The sequence below is a fragment of the Triturus cristatus genome, chromosome 7 (assembly GCF_964204655.1).
Source record: "Triturus cristatus chromosome 7, aTriCri1.1, whole genome shotgun sequence".
Lineage (NCBI taxonomy): Eukaryota > Metazoa > Chordata > Amphibia > Caudata > Salamandridae > Triturus > Triturus cristatus.
The window spans coordinates 1386331211-1386348378 of NC_140590.1; positions in this window are offsets into that span (position 1 = coordinate 1386331211).

The window sequence follows — 17168 nt, forward strand, 5'->3', positions numbered from 1 at the left end:
AGAATGATCTGCTGCCGGTGTTCGCTCTTCGGATGCGGGGGATGGTGGCGAGGGCGAAGGCGAGGTTGGCGGAGCGAAGCTGGCGGTTCGAGGTGTAGAAGGTGAGTCGTCTGTTGAGGTATGTCGGTCCGGTGTTGTCGAGTGCTTTGTGTGTGTGGGTGAGGGGCTTGAAGGTGATCCTCTTGTTGACGGGAAGCCAGTGCAGGTCTTTAGGTGGGGTGTGATGTGGCTGCGGCGAGGGATGTCGAAGATCAAGCGTGCGTAGGCGTTCTGTATGCGTTGTAGTCATTTCAGGAGTTTGGCCGAGGCTCCTGCATAGAGGGCGTTGCCGTGGTCTAGCCTGCTGCTGACGAGGGCCTGTGGGACCTTTCTTCTTGTTTTGGTGGGGATCCACCTGTAGATCTTGTGGAGCATGCGGAGGGTGTTGACTTGCTTGGTTATGGTTATGTATGGTTTTGTGCATGAAACATTTTCAAATGTTCTCTATGTGCTGGTTGAAATTTCAGTGCATCAGTAGCATTACTTTCTTGTTTATTCAGCTGAAACACCTTCATTAAAAATTCCCTGACAAACAAACAGAGAACAGTTTATTGGGTGGGCCTACAACACAAGATGCTTGGGGGGGGGGCGTCAACCTGTCCAAAGATAAGATATTTTGATAAAAGAGAGTTGTCTCACTTGCACATGGACTAGATCCATTTGTGGCTGTACTTGGACAATATGAGACCCACTCACCTTATTCCTTACTCTCACTCCTGCTATGACAAGCAACTGGGAGCAGAGGCACCCTGCAGCTAAATGAAATTTGGATCCTCACAGAGGTGGTGGGAATCCAAGACTGGGAGAGGGAGAGAGGATGGAAAGAGAACAGTAAAAAGCTATTTAGAAAAAAGTGAGCCAGGAAGCCAATTGTAGCCTGACGCGTTTCAGAGCTATGCGACTATGCGTTTGGCTCATTGGAGCAGCCCATCGGAGGGCGTACAAAAGTGGGTGTGTCAGCAAGCACGTGGTTATGCCGAGCCTCTGAGGAAGGAGCTTTAAGCTCTGAAAGGCGTCAGGCTACACTCGGCTTCCTGGCTGTGTTCACGATGGGGGAGCTGAGCTTTCTTTACCTGAATAAATGCCACACGCCACAAGTCTTCTTTCGAGTGCATCTCCTCCTGGGGGCAAAACGGAGCTTTAATTGACACGTGGCGGTCCCGCCATGGGAGTTGCACCACCTCGATACTACTGGGGGCCACGCGCTTGGCATACAGTCATGTGCACTACGTGGGAAGAGGACTTAAGGATGAATGACTGCTCAGCAAACCGGGGTCCATTCTGGACTTCCTACTGGGACACAGGAAAATGAAATGTGCATCCATTCAGGATTTTAGCGAAGGCACAAACCACAAAAAGTCCATAAGACTATGCGTTTGGCTCATTGGAGCAGCCCATCGGAGGGCGTACAAAAGTGGGTGTGTCAGCAAGCACGTGGTTATGCTGAGCCTCTGAGGATGGAGCTTTAAGCTCTGAAACGCGTCAGGCTACAATCGGCTTCCTGGCTGTGTTCACGATGGGGGAGCTGAGCTTTCTTTACCTGAATAAATGCCACACGCCACAAGTCTTCTTTCGAGTGCATCTCCGACTGGGGGCAAAACGGAGCTTTAATATATATATATTACCTACTGGCGGTCGCCAGTAGGTAGTTATAGTTAGGACCACGTTTCCATAGGAAAACCTCAACATTCTATTTTGAATAACTTTGGCGCCGGTCGACGAATCCTCGCGAATTTTTCAAAATAGGTGGGGCGCTACGCTCCGCTCCTACCCTGAAAGTCTCGGGGGGATTCGTCAGGCGGGGGCTGAGATAAAAGGGGGGTCCCAAAACACGTTTTTCCCATGCATATTTCCATAGGACCTTTAGACAGGGCTACAGCCCGAACGGCTGAACAGAATTACTAGAAATTTGGCAGAGAGGTAGTCCTCAGGTCAAGGAAGTGCCTTTTGTAGGTTTGGTGTAAATCTGTTCAGTAGATTCTGAGAAAATAGCCTTTAAATCAATATATATATCTGAGCCAGCTTACGGTGCGCTTACGGTACGCTTACCGTACGCGTACGGTGGCGTGCGCGAGCGCGATTCTGATTGGCCCTTAGATCTTAGTAAACATTCGAATCGGTCGAAACCAGGAAGCGGCGGCCGCCATTTTCTCTCTCGCACTCTGAGGGGGGAGCTGATAAACAAATGCCAAAAACATATAAAGGGGCTGTTTAGACAGCGCCCATGCACATAACCATGTTAGTTGAGTCTTCAAAGATCCCCCAAGGCAAAAAACGGTAATTTTTAATTTTTCGAAAATTTCGCCGATTACGCTTACCGTACGCTTACCGTACGCGTACGGTAAAAAATTATAAAAAAAAAAATCCACACTCTCTCCACCCCGTGTGCAAATGGTGGCCGAAGTCCACCATTTGTGCATGGCTTATTTGAGCACAGCATTTCCCAAAAAAATTTCAACAGATTACCTATCACAAGGAAGCGCATAATATGTCCTCCATGTGCGCACGGTGCGCGAAGCGCATCGTGCGTACATGGCCCATCTAGCGTAACGTGGGCACGCGGTGAGCGTAGCGCACCGCGTGCCCACTTTGCGTGCACGGCACTAACTGGGTAAAGTGGGCGCGCGGTGCGCGAAGCGCACCGTGCGCGCACGGAACGAACTGCGTTAAGTGGGCGCGCACGCCACGAATGGCGTAAAGTAACTTAGCATTTAAAAAAACGTACAAATTCACTGAAAAAACCATAGGTTTCACACACGTTATAGTTAGGAATTAGCATTTAAAAAACCTTGCAAATTCACTGAAAAAACCATAGGTTTCACACATGTTATAGTTAGCGGAAATTTTACTGATAAAAAACCAATGAAATTCCCCCGTTATAGTTAGTGCAGGCAACTATAACTCACGCGACCGCAATCTTCTGCTGATGACATATGTGTCTTTATGAAAAAAAAATATTTGTAATATATGTATAGCTAAAAATGTATGGAAGAAGACATGGGCAAATAAGTGTCTAAATACAGTATTAGCATCAGCAGAGGATTGCGGTCGCGTGAGTTATAGTTGCCTGCACTAACTATAACGGGGGAATTTCATTGGTTTTTTATCAGTAAAATTTCCGCTAACTATAACATGTGTGAAACCTATGTTTTTTTCAGTGAATATATATATATATATATATATATATATATATATATACACTATACATGTGTGTTTTCGTGTGTGTGTGTGTATATATATATATATATATATATTACCTACTGGCGGTCACCAGTAGGTAGTTATAGTTAGGACCACGTTTCCATAGGAAAACCTCAACATTCTATTTTGAATAACTTTGGCGCCGGTCGACGAATCCTCGCGAATTTCTCAAAATAGGTGGGGCGCTACGCTCCGCTCCTACCCTGAAAGTCTCGGGGGGATCCGTCAAGCGGGGGCTGAGATAAAAGGGGGGTCCCAAAACGCGTTTTTCCCATGCATTTTTCCATAGGACCTTTAAAACGAGCTACAGCCCGAACGGCTGAACAGAATTACTCAAAATTTGGCAGAGAGGTAGTCCCTAGGTCAAGGAAGTGCCTTTTGTAGGTTTGGTGTAAATCTGGTCAGTAGATTCTGAGAAAATAGCCTTTAAATCAATATATATATCTGAGCCCGCTTACGGTACGCTTACCGTACGCTTACGGTAAGCGTACGGTGGCGTGCGCGAGCGCGATTCTGATTGGCTCTTAGATCTTAGTAAACATTCGAATCGGCCGAAACCAGGAAGCGGCGGCCGCCATTTTCTGTGTTTCACTCTGAAAAAAAAAGAGTGAAAACAAGAAAAGGGGGCAATGAGGAGAGTTACAGACCCCCTTACATTTGTGAGGGGGTCAAAGAAGGACTGTAAAGTACAAAACAAACATTTATTGATTTTTTAAAAAAATCACGGGGTACGCGTACGGTAAGCTTACGGTAAGCGTACGGAAGAAACATGGCGTGCGCGAAGGAGATTCTGATTGGCCCATAGATCTTAGTAAACATTCGAATCGGCCAAAACCAGGAAGCGGCGGCCGCCATTTTGTGTGTTTCACTCAGAAAAAAAACAGAGAAAACAAGGAAAGGGGGCAATGAGGAGAGTTACAGACCCCCTAACATTTGTAAGGGGGTCAAAGAAGGACAGAAAAGTACAAAAAAAACATTTATTGATTTTAAAAAAAATCACGGGGTACGCGTACGGTAAGCTTACGGTAAGCGTACGGTAAAAAAAATAAAAAAAAATAAATGAAAAGCAGATTTAAGAGTTTAGAAATTAGGGAGCTCTAAAAAGAGCTGTTGTGTTTATGAAGTCATTTTTTTAGTGGTACCTACAAGTAAGTACCGATGCAGAGTCTAAGGTTCAAGAGGAAGACTCTGTTCCCTTCATCATTGAAGTGCACACCATCTCCTCTATAAATGTCTTGCATGTCATAACGCAAGTTGTTGTGGTAAATGGCACCCATACCATAGTCACGGAGGAAAGCAGAAACAGATTTGTTGACGTGCTTTCTTGCTTTGTCAATCTGCGGACAGAAATGATTGGACCAGTTCCATTTTTGCCTTTGGCATATGTTGGAAAACACAAAGGCAGTTTTAGGGAAAAGTGTAAACAGTTGTGCAAAGGTGTCCTTCATAAGCATTTCCAGACCTACCCCAGTCAAAGTGCCTAGGTCATTGCCACCACAGTGCACTATTATGAGGTCAGGGTGTTGGATTTGAATGAAGGATTTCACCAATGGCATCAATTGGTGCCACTTTAACCCTCTCTGACCAATCCATTTAATGTCTACATTTGGCAAAGCAAGGTCTCTCACCATACCTGTTTTCTCTGCAAACTTTTCACTCCAGAAGACATAGCTGTGCCCTACAATCCACACTGTGAACATCTTCAAAGGAGAACTGGATGCACTCAGGAGGTGTCTTTCAGTAGAATGGCAAAATGAAAAGAAAGACAGTTTGGAAATGGAGGCATACATATTTTTTTCAAAACAAAAAGAACTGATTGGCTGTTTCATACCATTCTAGAATAAAAACTAGGCTGTATGTGTAAATTAATAGAAGCATGTTTTGTATTGGTACAAAAAAATGTGTAACCAAAGAACAGTACTATGGATTTGCTGTTAGGTTTGAAAAGTCAAGCACTCTTGCTCTGTGGAATTGAAACATTGTGTGTCGAACTTCTGACCTAACTCTACACAGCAGTGTTCCATGAGCTGTTGCTATGGTAGCAGGCAGAAGTCAAGTTGGGGGAAGGGTACTAGGCAGAAGTCAAGTTGGGGGAAGGGTACTTTTGGAAAAGGGTTGGTTTTCAACCAATAGAAATGTGTGATTACATTTGAAAAAAAGGGGGAAGCACTGAGATTTGAAACTTACATGTATATGTGTGGAAAAATAGAGGGAAAGTTTGCCATTATCTGGTTCTGCTGAGAGGAGAGAGGTGAACACAACAGAGATCCTGGCTCTGATAATCTGCTGTTTGAGTGTCACATTTCTTTCACAACTAACTAATTTTAAAGGTGAGTTTACAGTTTGAGAGGGGATGTATGTGGTAACTTAAGAAATGAATAATAGAAATGGGAATTGTTTTTGTTGTAGTTACACATGGTGGTTTCATAATGTGTCAGTCTGTAAAAGTGATTTACACTTGCCCCGAAAAAAAAAAGAGCAGTAAGTGTGCTTTCAAATTGGCAAAGAAATTTCGTTTTGGGACTAATGTGAAAACATGACTCTGTGTGCATAGAAGAATTATAGGCAGAGATTTATTGCGTCTTGCTCTGGTGATTTCACAGTTGCATTAGATGGAAAGGGGGAGCGAATTTTTGGGGGAAGAAGCAGAGTCTTAGCACACACCCATGTGCTTGCCATGTATAGTCATGCACAGTATTTAGAAGCGAGTGGGGTTTTCAGGTTTAAGTCTGTAATGCAAATACATTCAGCATCACTAAGGCTGGTTGCCCTTGCTGGAGTGTAGGCAGTCACAGAGAATACACATGGTGGTGGTCTGAAAAAACAGCTTGGACATGTGCATTTAAATAAATCAAAAAAAGTGGTTTCATAATGTGTCAGTCTGTAAAAGTGATTTCCAATTGTAAAAAGTGATTTTCACTTGGCCCGAAAAAAAAGAGCAGTAAGTGTGCTTTCAAAATGGCAAAGAAATTTCGTTTTGGGACTAATGTGAAAACATGACTCTGTGTGCATAGAGGAATTATAGGCAGAGATTTATTGCGTCTTGCTCTGGTGATTTCACAGTTGCATTAGATGGAAAGGGGGGCGAATTTTTGGGGGAAGAAGCAGAGTCTTAGCACACACCCATGTGCTTGCTATGTATAGTCATGCACAGTATTTAGAAGCGAGTGGGGTTTTCAGGTTTAAGTCTGTAATGCAAATACATTCAGCATCACTAAGGCTGGTTGCCCTTGCTGGAGTGTAGGCAGTCACAGAGAATACACATGGTGGTGGTCTGAAAAAACAGCTTGGACATGTGCAATTAAATAAATTAAAAAAAAAGGTTTCATAATGTGTCAGTCTGTAAAAGTGATTTTCACATGCGCCGAAAAAAAAAAGAGCAGTAAGTGTGCTTTCAAATTGGCAAAGAAATTTCGTTTTGGGACTAATGTGAAAACATGACTCTGTGTGCATAGAGGAATTATAGGCAGGGATTTATTGCATCTTGCTCTGGTGATTTCACAGTTGCATTAGATGGAAAGGGGGAGCGAATTTTTGGGGGAAGAAGCAGAGTCTTAGCACACACCCATGTGCTTGACATGTATAGTCATGCAAAGTATTTACAAGCGAGTGGGGTTTTCAGGTTTCAGTCTGTAATGCAAATACATTCAGCTTCACTAAGGCTGGTTGCCCTTGCTGGAGTGTAGGCAGTCACAGAGAATACACATGGTGGTGGTCTGAAAAAACAGCTTGGACATGTGCAATTAAATAAATTAAAAAAAAAGGTTTCATAATGTGTCAGTCTGTAAAAGTGATTTTCACTTGCCCCGAAAAAAAAAGAGCAGTAAGTGTGCTTTAAAAATGGCAAAGAAATTTCGTTTTGGGACTAATGTGAAAACATGACTCTGTGTGCATAGAGGAATTATAGGCAGAGATTTATTGCGTCTTGCTCTGGTGATTTCACAGTTGCATTAGATGGAAAGGGGGAGCGAATTTTTGGGGGAAGAAGCAGAGTCTTAGCACACACCCATGTGCTTGCCATGTATAGTCATGCACAGTATTTAGAAGCGAGTGGGGTTTTCAGGTTTAAGTCTGTAATGCAAATACATTCAGCATCACTAAGGCTGGTTGCCCTTGCTGGAGTGTAGGCAGTCACAGAGAATACACATGGTGGTGGTCTGAAAAAACAGCTTGGACATGTGCATTTAAATAAATCAAAAAAAGTGGTTTCATAATGTGTCAGTCTGTAAAAGTGATTTCCAATTGTAAAAAGTGATTTTCACTTGGCCCGAAAAAAAAAGAGCAGTAAGTGTGCTTTCAAAATGGCAAAGAAATTTCGTTTTGGGACTAATGTGAAAAAATGACTCTGTGTGCATAGAGGAATTATAGGCAGAGATTTATTGCGTCTTGCTCTGGTGATTTCACAGTTGCATTAGATGGAAAGGGGGAGCGAATGTTTGGGGGAAGAAGCAGAGTCTTAGCACACACCCATGTGCTTGCCATGTATAGTCATGCACAGTATTTAGAAGCGAGTGGGGTTTTCAGGTTTAAGTCTGTAATGCAAATACATTCAGCATCACTAAGGCTGGTTGCCCTTGCTGGAGTGTAGGCAGTCACCGCGAATACACATGGTGGTGGTCTGAAAAAAACAGCTTGGACATGTGCAATTAAATAAATTAAAAAAAAAGGTTGCATAATGTGTCAGTCTGTAAAAGTGATTTTCACTTGCCCCGAAAAAAAAAAAGAGCAGTAAGTGTGCTTTCAAATTGGCAAAGAAATTTCGTTTTGGGACTAATGTGAAAACATGACTCTGTGTGCATAGAGGAATTATAGGCAGAGATTTATTGCATCTTGCTCTGGTGATTTCACAGTTGCATTAGATGGAAAGGGGGAGCGAATTTTTGGGGGAAGAAGCAGAGTCTTAGCACACACCCATGTGCTTGCCATGTATAGTCATGCAAAGTATTTACAAGCGAGTGGGGTTTTCAGGTTTCAGTCTGTAATGCAAATACATTCAGCTTCACTAAGGCTGGTTGCCCTTGCTGGAGTGTAGGCAGTCGCAGAGAATACACATGGTGGTGGTCTGAAAAAACAGCTTGGACATGTGCAATTAAATAAATAAAAAAAAAAGGTTTCATAATGTGTCAGTCTGTAAAAGTGATTTTCACTTGCCCCGAAAAAAAAAGAGCAGTAAGTGTGCTTTAAAAATGGCAAAGAAATTTCGTTTTGGGACTAATGTGAAAACATGACTCTGTGTGCATAGAGGAATTATAGGCAGAGATTTATTGCGTCTTGCTCTGGTGATTTCACAGTTGCATTAGATGGAAAGGGGGAGCGAATTTTTGGGGGAAGAAGCAGAGTCTTAGCACACACCCATGTGCTTGCCATGTATAGTCATGCACAGTATTTAGAAGCGAGTGGGGTTTTCAGGTTTAAGTCTGTAATGCAAATACATTCAGCATCACTAAGGCTGGTTGCCCTTGCTGGAGTGTAGGCAGTCACAGAGAATACACATGGTGGTGGTCTGAAAAAACAGCTTGGACATGTGCATTTAAATAAATCAAAAAAAGTGGTTTCATAATGTGTCAGTCTGTAAAAGTGATTTCCAATTGTAAAAAGTGATTTTCACTTGGCCCGAAAAAAAAAGAGCAGTAAGTGTGCTTTCAAAATGGCAAAGAAATTTCGTTTTGGGACTAATGTGAAAAAATGACTCTGTGTGCATAGAGTAATTATAGGCAGAGATTTATTGCGTCTTGCTCTGGTGATTTCACAGTTGCATTAGATGGAAAGGGGGAGCGAATGTTTGGGGGAAGAAGCAGAGTCTTAGCACACACCCATGTGCTTGCCATGTATAGTCATGCACAGTATTTACAAGCGAGTGGGGTTTTCAGGTTTAAGTCTGTAATGCAAATACATTCAGCATCACTAAGGCTGGTTGCCCTTGCTGGAGTGTAGGCAGTCACCGCGAATACACATGGTGGTGGTCTGAAAAAAACAGCTTGGACATGTGCAATTAAATAAATTAAAAAAAAAGGTTTCATAATGTGTCAGTCTGTAAAAGTGATTTTCACTTGCCCCGAAAAAAAAAAAGAGCAGTAAGTGTGCTTTAAAAATGGCAAAGAAATTTCGTTTTGGGACTAATGTGAAAACATGACTCTGTGTGCATAGAGGAATTATAGGCAGAGATTTATTGCGTCTTGCTCTGGTGATTTCACAGTTGCATTAGATGGAAAGGGGGAGTTAATTTTTGGGGGAAGAAGCAGAGTCTTAGCACACACCCATGTGCTTGCCGTGTATAGTCATGCACAGTATTTAGAAGCGAGTGGGGTTTTCAGGTTTCAGTCTGTAATGCAAATACATTGAGCTTCACTAAGGCTGGTTGCCCTTGCTGGAGTGTAGCACTCTGGACATGGGCTTTTTAAAAAATCTGAAAAGTGGTTTCATAATGTGACAGTTTGTAAAAGAGATTTTCACTTGCCCAAAAAAAAGAGCAGTTTGTGTGCATTCAAATTGGCAAAGAAATTTTGTTTTGTGACTATTGTGAAAAGAAATGTAGTAATATATTTAAATACAATAAAGGATTTTTTTTTAGTTTTTTTCAGGTATTGCTGAAGAACAGTGAACAAAATTTAAGATGCCTACAAAATCTCGAGTTCAAAAAACGCTAAAAAAAAAACTATATTTGAAGACAACTGGAGGACCAAAGTTAGTAGAAGATGCTCATGTTGGGAAAAAGAAAAAATCTTCTGGTAAGCAGAAAAAACAATTTCTTAAAAAAATATTCAAAACAAAGAAAAATGTACAAAATGTCTGTCCTGGGAAGAATGTAACAAAACGAAGAGAACAGCAAAAAATTGAGAATTTAGTTAATGCAAATATACCTTCTGCAACTGAAAAGTTTTACATAAACAGAAAAACAGCGTTTAAAGAGATACGTAGAAAAATGTTTCAGAGAAGAGTTATGTCCAATTTGATAAAGGATGTGAAGAAATATAAGCAAAAGGCAAAATATTACAAGAGAAAAAAAGAAATTGAAGCCATTGCAGCAAAAGCATTAGAATTAAAAAGGAAACTATTCATATTAATTTTGAATAGGATGCGTACATTAGATAAAATGGTTAATGTACTGAAATCACAAAGCAAAAGCAAAAGAGTAGTGAACAGAACAAACTTTTGTAAAGTGTTTTTAGGAAAGTGGATGCATAGTTCAAGTAGTGAACCTTTTTTTAATGAAGAGAGCTATTTTCAAAGTAATAGTTTGCTGCATGCAGTTGACACGAGAGGTCGTTCATACGAAGTAAAAAATGGTTGCATAATGGAGAAGGAGATAATGGTTCCAAGAGATGAGGTACAAGTGATGGCAGATGAGGCAATGGGGAGACGTCCTAAAGCCCCAGTGTACACTTGGAATTGTAGTAGTATTTGCACTGTGCGTCAGGAATCTATTGACAGATTTCGAGAGTTTCTAAGAGAATATAGTAAAACAAGTGTAAAACAGAAGATTAAGGTGCTTCAAAGTCTGGATCCATGCAGAGTGAGAGAGAATACTGGTTTGCAGGGTCATTCTCTGGCTTGTCTATCTAGAAAAGTGTGCAATAGTGTTTTCCATCATTTTAGGATGCTGGCTGTTCATCATACTGAAATGAGAAAGTTTGTGAGACGGTTGTATTTTGCCAAAAGTCCAGCAATAAAGTTAAATGAATTGAATAGGGCTCTGTTCCGAGGAACGGTATCAGATGTAGAGAAGGTTGTTGATGAAATTCAGTTTTGTTACTTTGGTCCTGAACAAAACAGTGCAGAGAAGGACACAGTAAATGAGGAAGAAGTGGAAGAGAATGTAGAACCTTCTGTAAGTAAGACATTTAATGATCACATAACAAAATTTGCAATAGTCTCTAATGAAAGACCAAATGTTACTTGTATTTGTTGCCGCAGAACTCATTATAGAAAACAAACTAGGAATGTTGATCTCTACAGAAAGAGTGAAAATGAAGATAATTATAAGTGGATGGATTTTGCCACATATATATTTCTTGAAAATTGTTTTGAATTGGGTGAAGATCAGCGTATTTGTAAATACTGTTACAACAAGTTAGAGGAAAATAGAATGCCGACCAGAGCTGTACATAATAATTTAGAATTGGATGCTATTCCTGCTGAACTTTCTGAATTAAATACATATGAGTCTATACTCATTCAATGTGTTCATCCGTTCCAGACCATAGTACGTATGGAGCCCAAAACTGGTAAATTACCTCCTTCAGATTTACTGAGAGGTTTAAAAGGTAGAGTGGTGTATTTGCCCTTGGATTTGAAAAAAAATATGGAAACTATTGATGCGGATACTTTGGAAACTGAACCATTAATTATTCTGGTTAATGGTGTACCTACAAAGAATAAGAAGATTTGGCAGGAGCTGGTAGATGTGCGGAAAGTACAAAGAGCAAATTTGTATTTGAAAAAAAATAACAAATGGTATGAATCAATTTATATAGAAGAAGAAGAAGAAGACGAAGATTTTCAAGAAGACACAGAAACACCAACTGGACAAATTGAAAAAGTGGACAAGACAAAGGAAGAAGAAATTTATGAACATTTTAGCATACATCCTCTTCATTCGAAAGAAGTTATGGGAGACAATATTGATCTCTTTCAGATGAAGAAAGCAAAAGGAACTCCCGTGAGTGTATGGGAGGAGAGCTTGGAAGCTCGATGTTTTCCCCAGCTGTTTCCTACGGGAAAAGGAGGACGATACGATGAACGTCCAGAACAGATTCCAGCTTCAGAGTATCGGACTACAAGACTATATGCTGAAGATCCCAGATTTCGACAAAGTATTCCTTATTTGTTCCATCTTTTATTTGAAAGCGACTTGTCTGCACTGTCTTATGCAGTAAATCACATTTTAAAAAGTGGAGTACATTTACAAAATGTGTCTGCTAAGGATTTTATGGAGAAAGTGCAGCACCGAGATGATCATTTGGAAACACAACTGATCAATCTGATGGCTTGTCAGCGTGGGACAAATGAATATTGGTACCGACGCCATGGTGAACTAAAATGCATGTTACGCAATTTAGGAACACCAACATGGTTCCTTACCCTAAGCTGTGCCGAGTACGCTTGGGATGATTTACTGGATTTTCTACGAGAGGCCAATTCAAACATTAAAAACATCGAATACAAGACAGCAGGAGAACTGTGCTCATTGGATCCGGTTAATGTTTGCAGATATTTCAATCATAGATTTGAGGCTATGATGTCCTTCATCTGCAATAAAAAAAATCCACCCCTTGGAGAAGTAGTGGATTTCTTTTGGAGAAAAGAGTACCAGGCAAGAGGTGCTCCTCATATTCATATGCTGTTGTGGATCAAGGATGCCCCAAAGTTTGGAACAGATACTGATGAAGCAGTGTTATCTTACATTGAAGAATATGCAACATGTGGTATACCAAAAAGCACAGAAGAGAACAAGTTAAAGGAGCAAGTTTTACGTTTCCAAAGTCATCGGTGTGGAAAATACTGTCGACGGAAATACAAGAGCAAAGAAAAATACTACACTAAATGTCGATTTGGATTTCCTAGACCTGTTCTTTCAAATGGAAGAGTAAACAGTTTTATGTCAGCTGTGAGACATACTATCACAAGAAAATCACCTAAGAATACCTACAACCTTAAAAGAAAAGAAGAATCAAAAAATATAAATGACTACAACCCAGTCATTTTATCCATGTGGAACGCTAACATGGATATACAGTATGTAGCTGACAATTCCATTGCTGTTGCACGATATGTAACGTCTTACATTACGAAATCAGAAAAAACAGAATTGAAGGAAATGTGGGAAGAGATTTCTCACGAGAAGACTGTCAGTAAGAAGCTGTACAGTTTCAGTTTGAAGATGTTATCGCATCGAGAAATTGGATCCTACGAATGTTCAGATAGGTTATCCTCTGCAAGTCTCTACTCGAAGTCAAGAAGAATAATTTGGGCAAGTTTAGGCCTTGCAGCAATGAGAAATCGGGTACTGAAATCTGTTGGAGAAATTGAATATTTGGCCGAGAATGACCCAGAAAGTACAGATATATTGAAAACAAACATGTTGGACACATATTATCCCAAGAGAAGTCATCATCTGGAGAACATGTGTCTCTATGAAGTGTTGCAGAACTACATTTATTCACGGAAAGCTGCAGAAGACATTAATAATGGAAAATATAAAGTTGTTGGTGAAGAAGGATGTTTGGTGAAGCAAACCAAAGGAAGTTTGATAAATCACCGGAAGCTGAGTTGCGACACTACCGACAAGAAAGAATTTTACTACTTGGCTCTTTTACAGTTGTTTAAACCATGGCGTACAGAGGATGAACTACTGGGAGAATTTCAAAGCTATGAGGATTCATTTAATGCTTGCAAAGACAGCATACAATGCAATACATTCACAACTTATCTGCAAATGTTAAATGAAGAAATTGAACAGGAAACTACAATTGCAGCAGAAATAGCTAGAGACAGTTCTCAGGACAGCCAAAGTTCAGGAACACACAGTCAAGATCCCCTAGGACAACCAATCGTTGAAAATGAAGCATCAATAGCCATGAATGAAGTGGAAACAGCTATGAATCAAGCTCAAGAAGAATTTATAGACTTAGAAAATTTGGAAAGACAACTGAATCAAGAGCAGCAACAAATTTATGAAGAGATCAAAAACAAAATTGATCACGGATTTCTACATGTAAAAAAAGAGTGCTCATGCACATCATTTCATCCAATCAGGATGTATGTAAGCGGACAAGCTGGCACTGGAAAAAGTTTCCTAATTAAAGTCATCAGAAGCTACCTAAAGCAAAAAACGGATTCTACTTTGTCTTGTGTGGTTACTGCTCCAACTGGGTTAGCAGCATATAACATAAAAGGAATCACCTTACATCGTTTGCTAATGTTACCAGTGGAGCATGAGAACAAAATACAATTCAACAAGCTAACTGGAGAAGCATCCTTGGAAGTTTCACGAGTATTGAAGAAGATGCAAGTTCTCATTATTGATGAGGTGAGCATGGTATCAAACTTAATGCTTGCCTTTGTGCATTTAAGAATGCAGCAAATTTTGAAGACAGACTATGACGTGTTATTTGGTGGAAAACACGTCATAGTTTTTGGAGATCTTTTGCAACTTACTCCAGTTAAAGGACAACCAGTGTTTAATACTGTGACACATGAAGACACGAAGAAGTCATTGGGAAGCATCGGAAATACAAATATTTGGTCCTTCTTTGAGTACAAGGAACTTACAACTAGTATGAGGCAAGCAAACGATGAAGAATATGGAAGTATTCTGAAAGATATCAGAATTGGACTACTCACAGAAGTTGGCAAAAAAGCATTACAGAGTCGGCTGCTACATAATTTATTTCCAAAGGAAGAAATAGTTGCAGAGAAAATATACAAGAATATTGCAGAAAACAAAAGTGTCATCTGCTTAATGCCAACTCTACGTGAATGCTCAATATTCAATGAGGAGCTTTTGAAATTGGAAAAGGAAGAGATCAGGAAATTGGAAGCAGTGGACAAAATTGAGGATGGAAGAATTACTGTCACAGTAACAGGCAAACTGAAAAATAAATTGGACTCACTAGAGAAGAACATCTCCAAAACAGCTGGATTAGAAAAAAATCTATATGTTTGCATGAACTGTAGAGTGTTTTTAAGGAGAAATTTGGATGTTGAGAAAGGTTTAGTTAATGGAGCGATGGGAAGAGTTGTGGGTTTTATTAATTATCAGAAAAAAGAAGGAATTGAATGTTTAAAAATAAAATTTGATCAGATAGATGAAGTTAAAGATATTTGTCGTTGTACAGTTCGTTTTATGCTTGTGAAAGACTTATATGTACGTAGGAAGCAGTTTCCGTTTTCTCTAGCATATGCTGTAACTATTCACAAGTCTCAAGGATTGACTGTAGATTGTGCATTTGTGAACATTGGTTCAACTGTGTTCAAAGAAGGTATGGCATATGTTGCTTTGTCACGAGTCAAAACATTATCAGGTTTATTCATGATAGACTTTGAAGAATCAAAAGTTAGTGCTGATACAAATTGTGTAAAGGAGTATAATAGATTAAGAAGAAGCTATGCTCCTCATTTAGGTCAGTATCCTGTGTTGGAGAAACGTGTAGTTTCTCGTAAAAGAAAAAAATGAGAATATCTGTAGTGAAGATGTAGAGAAGAGGAAAAAAAAGAGGAGTGATGTAATTGCAAGCAAAAAGAAAAAGGAAAATGAAGAACAGGTTGTAGGATGTCATTTTGAAAATAGCTCTGGTGTCAACTGCTACGCAAATGTAGTGCTGAATGCTGCATTTTATCTGGAAAGTTTGCAAGAGCAGATAATAGTAAATCAGGGAAAAAGATTCTGTTCAGAGCTGAGTCTCCTTTTTCAAAAGCTGAGTAAAGATAAAACTCAAATAGAAAGTGCTACTGACATTAGAAAACTTTTAGATGTATGTTCAGGACGAACACAGTTTTCTCAAAATGAACAGCAAGATGCACATGAATTTTTGATGTATTTTCTTCAGGTAGTGGAAGAAGAAGGAGTTCCCATTGACATTTTTTTTGGTCTCTCTTATAAATGGGAACATAGTTGTGATAATTGTTATAATATATGTGGCTCTATTGTTGATAATGAAAGGTTTATTTATTTGACATTGCCAGAGAGTAAAACAGTCACTTTTGCAAAATTAGTTAAAGATGCTAATCATAGCATGAAATGTGGTGAGTGTAATTCTGACATGTTTTCAACATTAATTTTAAAGGAATACGGACAGTATGTAATTTTAATGATGCAACGATGTAGAGCTGATGGTTCAAAATTGGATACTTTAATAAAGAAGTTTACAGGACAGCAATTATCAATTTCAGGAAAAACTTTTGTAACTGTTGCAATAATTTTCCATGATGGACCTACTGTTACTTCTGGACATTACACAGTTTATCTAAAATGTGAAAAAGGCTGGACACTGTGTAATGATTCCCAATTGATTTTCAAACAACGTTTGCCTTTTGATTTAGCAAATTCCTATCTAATCTTCCTGAAACCTAAATTTTAGAGAGACTTGGCAAGATCTGGACAAAATAATTTTACCATTTTACTGGATTACCATTGCAATTTTGTAAAAAAAAGATTTTTAAAATTATCATTTGGCCTAATGGAAAGATAACCAATTGTAATGTGGACTTTTTTAATTTTTAATGCAATTTTGAAAAACCAAAAATTTAGAGATTATCGGTAACTTCTGCACATTTTAAATTTTGGAATGTTATTGGACTGCCATTGGAAATTTTTTCAAAAATGATTTAAAAAATTACTATTTGGCCATGTGGAAAAGTAACCAATTCTATTGGGGACTAAATAAATTATTCAAAAAATTTTCGTGAACCATAATGTTACAGAGAATCGGTGAGATCTGGACAAATTAAACTTTAGAATTGTTTTGGATTTCCGTTGGTAATTTAATCCAAACAAAAATTTTAAATTACTATTTGGCCTAAAGGAAATGAAATCAGATGTTTTTTGGAGTTATTTGAGATATAATATTGTGATTATACTTCTGAAACAAACATATCAGACGGTATTTTAAAGAAATAAGTATTGGTATTAGATGATATTTTTTTACAATATTATGCATTTCTATAATGTTAAGTTTAAGTAAAAAAAGAATCAGGGCTTTTTTAATACAATCTTTGTGATTGGTATTTTTTTTTGCCCGCTGTAAAATGATGAATGCAATTGCTTTCACAATTTATAGTGAAATGCAATATATTCTGAAAACAGCAAAAATAAGGCAAAAATATTTTTTGGGAAAAAATGTAAATATGTGTACTGTATTATAAAATGTTTAAAAAATATTAATACTTTTTTCTTTTTTTCCAGATAGATATAGAAAATTTTCGAAAAC